Source organism: Pristis pectinata, chromosome 23 (genome assembly GCF_009764475.1).
Source record: "Pristis pectinata isolate sPriPec2 chromosome 23, sPriPec2.1.pri, whole genome shotgun sequence".
NCBI lineage: Eukaryota > Metazoa > Chordata > Chondrichthyes > Rhinopristiformes > Pristidae > Pristis > Pristis pectinata.
Window position 1 is genome coordinate 34,804,147 of NC_067427.1, and position 5,167 is coordinate 34,809,313.

At 47.4% G+C, this 5,167-nt stretch overlaps 1 non-coding gene across 1 annotated transcript; it reads left to right on the forward strand.

Annotated features, from left to right (window-relative positions):
• Positions 1-3,130: 3,130 nt before the first annotated feature.
• On the forward strand, positions 3,131-3,212 carry trnas-aga (transfer RNA serine (anticodon AGA)). Its single transcript has one exon. It is a non-coding gene; the product is annotated as a tRNA-Ser (tRNA).
• Positions 3,213-5,167: the final 1,955 nt, after the last annotated feature.

The window sequence follows — 5,167 nt, forward strand, 5'->3', positions numbered from 1 at the left end:
GGGTAACTTTAAATGTGATGTGCGGGCAAGTATATTTTACACAGAATGGTGGGTGCCTGGAATGAGCTGCCAGGGGAGATAGTGGATCCAGATAAAGACTGAGGCGCTGAATATGCTCTTCGATAGATGTGCAGAGGATGGAGGAATGTGGACATTGTGTCGGCAGAAGGGATTAGATTAGTTAGGCATTTAACTACTTCAGCACGACATCGTGGACAGAGGTGCCGGTTCCTGTGCTGTACTGTTCAATGTTCTAATTTATTGTGAATTAGTTATTTTCAACACAAGACCGCCGCAAATATTAACAATCCACTGGCTGACGACACGACAGGTGGAGTATTGTGTCCATGTCTGTGCGCCACGTTTCATCAAAACTACAAAGATGTGAGAGAGGATGCAAGAGAGATTGGCCGGAATAATGTCGGGGATGAAGCGATTTAGTTACGTGCATGGGTTGGAAGAGCCGGAATATTCTCCTTGGAATTGTAACGATTCCGAGGAGATCTGACAAGCATATATGAAGTAACGGGGGATAGAAGCTGTTTACGTTATCGGAAAGGGGTCAGGACCAGGGGACACGGAATAAAGGTCATTGGCAAAATAACCGAAACTAGCATAAATAATTTAAAAAAAGTATTACTAAACAGGGAATGTTTGGGGTCTGGAATTCAATGCTGGTTGCAGGGGATACAGATTCTATTCTACTATACAAAAGGATCGAACAGGGACTGACAGACTGACTCATACAGAAGTAAGCATTCATAAGAACGGTGCGAATCCAACGCTCAGAAGCAGCAGCAGACACAAATGCTTCTGGAGACTCGCATTCGCAGAATAAGTCTAAAGTTCGGAGAGACTGGCGGAAGCAGTATGATATAAGGAAAAGAGAAAATAATTCTGGACATTCTCCGTAAACTAAACCGTGCCCAGAGACAGCATTTCCTTTTTTAAACCTTGCACCAGAGTGGGAGAAACGTCAGGAAATCGTTTTGAGAAGTGGAGAATGGACAGAGGCGGGGAGAGAAAGAAAGGAAACATTTGTGATGGGGAAGGCATAATAAATTAAATGGCAGAAGGGGAGATAGGTGGAGAGAGCAGTAGCCCGGAGCCGTGAAATCTGAGAACGATTATTGAAAGTTAACAAATTGTAGTTGGCCTTTCTTTGTTGGAAATTGACGTTGCCCGGCGTTATTCTGACTGTATCTTACTTGCCACTGATCAGAACCTGCTGAAGGAGCCTAGTTGATGGCACAGACAGACATTGGCTGATTAATTCGGCAAGGAAAAGGTGAAGTGAAAAGTATATTGAGAAATCATCAGCGAAAATCGGCACTTCTGACCTTGGGATAGAAGGAAAGTCATGGATGAAGATGCTGAAGATTTCTGGAACTGGCACATCCTGAAAACGTTACAACGGAAGATAATCATGGAGACTTCAACAGTCCCACTTCGGACAATGTAACCCAGATAAATATTCATTGCTGATGTAGGAAATTTTGACAAGAATATACACACCAGCTCCCGTGGGTTCAACAATCTGCAACAACAGTCCGAGTACAATTTCAAGGAAACTGAAGCCGTGTTTCCTGAGGGTTTGCGGGTTCGCATCGTTCCCACCTAACCAGAAAACTTCAAGCACCCGCTTTTTTCCCTGTGTGACTGGCTCTATCTTCTGATGCAGCACCTAGTCTGGATCAGGACAGTCAGGAAGAAGGACCGGCGAGTACCAGGACCCGACTGAGTGATTGGCGCTGCCGTAAGATTCAAACTCCCAACCTGGATCACGACAGTTCGGAGGAGGAACAAGCCAGTAGCTCACTGTGTGATTGGTCTCTCCGTCTTCGTGAGGTACTCAATCACGTTTTGCATTCGAGGACTGGCGGAAAGAAGAAGGGCTACTATATGATCCCAAATACCAACTTTTCGAAAGGGCGTCAAAATAAACGTTTAATACGTTGATAGGTGACGTGATTTACAGCGGAATCTGTTTTATCTAACCGGGAAATGTTGCAGGTGCCGACTCTCATTTCAGCCCCACACGCGGTGCACAGGTGTCTGGGGCTGTGTACCAAGATGTCGACGACGTCTGCTTGCATCAGCTGGCTGCTGATTGAAAGTAAACCGTGTGGGTGTTAATTAGCCTGGCGTGAAGTGGCCTGCTTTTTGTGAATGTACCTGGGCAATTTTGTGTTGTTATTTAAATGCCAGTGATCCAACAGTACTGGAACAACGTGGCTGGAGACACAGCATATCTCTGGGGCACTGGTCTTCAGCCTTGCAGCCGGTATTCTGTCTCGCACTGTCGCGTTTTCCAGTGCTCCAACCCCTTTCTTGATATCACATAGAATGACCTGGAGAGCCAGGAGACTGCAGGTGATGGGATCTAGAGCACCAGACAAGATGCTGGAGAAACTCAACGGGTCAGGCAGCACCTGTGGAAGGAAAAGGACAGTCCTTCACCCGCACTGAAAAGTAGAGTAGAGATAGCTGGTGGGAAAAAGGTGCAGGGAAACGGTAGAGTAAGAGCTTGCAAGCGATAAGTACATCATGGTGAGGAGGGGGACAGGCAGATGGAGGAGGGAAGAATGAAGGTCTGGGCAGAGGCTGGGCGGTGATATGTGGAGGAACCAAATGCTGCAGAAGATGAATCATCGCGTCAACTGAAGCAGGTGTCGAGGGCAGATGGGAATAGTGGGAGGAGGGGAAGCAATTGAAATGACGGGCAGGTGGAGTTAGTGGAGGAGGGGATAGAAACCAGGTGATTGTCGGTTGGGTGAGTGAAGGAATAAATGGGTGGATCTGGAGGAGAGAGAGAGGACAGAGGGGTATCAGTTTACCTAAATTCAGTGTTCAGACCATAGGGTTGTGGACTACCAAAGCGGAACGGTGCCGTTCCTCCTGCATAGACATGAGTTCGGGATGAAAGGTTATCGATCTGTAAAGTTAACTGTGTTGCTCCCTCCACAGACGTTGCCTGACCTGCTGAGTATTTACAGCAGTTCGTGTTTTAAGTCCAGGATCAGTCCTGTTTCGCTGACTCCGGGATCGATGTTGTCACCGTTCGTCCCGGGACACGCTGATCCCATCCCATGGAAGATGGACCTTTGCCTGCCGAGCAGTGGAGAGCGCGGTAGTCGTGGTCCAGTGGTTAAGGCGATGAACTAGAAATCCATTGGGGTTTCCCCGCGCACGTTCGAATCCTGACGACTACGGGAGCAGCCGGTCTGCCCGCAGTAACCCGTGTGTGTGTCACTTTCGAGGGACTGTGTGGCACCCAGACTGAAAATAACACGGGGTAAACAAAACTGCTTTCGCGCGGTTAAAACCTTCTGTTATGAACAACCGACGTCCGCTTGGAAACGTTCTCGGGTGCAGTTGTCCTAGTTACTCCTGAAAGTCGACTGTTCTTCTAACGCCGACACGTACACGATGGGTCGAACGGCTTCCTCACTGAGTGGTAAATTTGCATCACTGATACCGACCCATACTCTTGTGGCTCCAGACTGTGTGGGGAGCAATGAGATCACCTCTCATTCCGTGAACTCCAGAGAGCGTGCGCCTACGCTGCTTAACCTCTCCTCACAGGACAGACCCTGTGAAACTTTGCTGCACTCCATTTGTCACAGGTGCATCTTTCCTCAGGTGGGGGACCGGACCTGAGTCTTTGGAACTCCTTGCCTCAAAGAGCCTTTGAATAGTTTAAGGCAATGCAGGTTAAATGGTAAATTAGCAAGGGGTGAAATATCACCGGAGGAGGCGGGGATGTGAAGTTCAGGATCCAATCAGATCCGTCGAGCTTTTGAATGGTGTGGAAAGTTCGAGGGGTCGAGTGGCCTACTGCTGCTCCTGATTCGAATATTCGGATATTCTACGTGCCGTCTCATCAGGGCCTTGTATAATTCCAGTGAGACATGTTTGTTCCGGTATGGAAACCCTCTTGAAATAAAGGCAGACATGCCTTTTGTCTTCCGACACGCTCACTGAACCTTCATGTTAATTTTCAGTGAGTTGTGTACAAGGAAACCTGGGTTCATCAGAACATAAACGCCTTTCAATCTCTCACCATTGACATAAAGTTCACACCACACAATGGCACCCAGATTGATATCAACATCGCTCTGTATATTTTACACTACCTCGCTGCCCTCGCCGATCAAAGTCATTGTGGAAATCCGAGTCCCAGCAACGAACCCTGCTCACCGCCTCCCTAACCCAATAATGACCCATTTACTCTCACTTCCTTCAGGGAGTCGCTGTGGCGTATTCGGTCAGCGCATTCGGCTGTTGACCGAAAGGTTTGTGGTTTGTGTCTACTCAGGGACACTGATGGACCGGCAGCAATGTTGCTCTCTCCAGAGGCAGGAACGCCCTGACATTTTTCATTTCAAAAACATATTTTATTAACTGAAGCTACATCTGCAAGAAACACTATTATCTGTACATGTCCTTATTTACATTCATTTTTCTATCAAATTAGTACATTCATGGTGACATTGAATCAATAAACATTAGTACAAATCACCACTGCATTTTTGCTCTTTGATCGATACACCCATGAAATGTTGTGCAGCTGTTACTCAAGGCCCAGCCTCTCAATGCCCGTAACGGCAGGCCACTGCCTCACTGAACTCATTGGGAGCCAATATCCCGGCAGAAAGATTTGCGACTGCTACAGGGGAGCGTTTAAACTGGTCGGTAAAGTAGTAGTATGGCAGATGAGAAGGTTGATGCATATATTGAAGGCAAAGCAATCCAGTCCAGTGGGCAGAAGTAGAAGAGGTAGCGAGGAAGGACTAATATACTAAACTGTATTTATTTTAATGCAAGAAATTTGAAAGGTAAGGCAGATTAACTCAGGACATGGAGAGGGACATGGAACTGGGATATTATAGCCATAACAGAAACATGGCTGAGGCAGCCCAATGCTCCGGGGTACAAATTCTACAGGCTTGATAGAGACGGAGGTAGGAGGTGTAGTGTGAAAGGTTATGTGACACCATCAAGTACTGGTCGAAAGCGACACCACTGTCAATCAGGTCTGGCTCCACCCACTCATTAACACACACTCTTGGCCATTGGTTCCCGTACACACCTTTTGTACCTGGTCATGACCCCTATTGGACCTGTTGAATTACCTGAGCTAGCTCCACCCAGCTTTCCATCACTA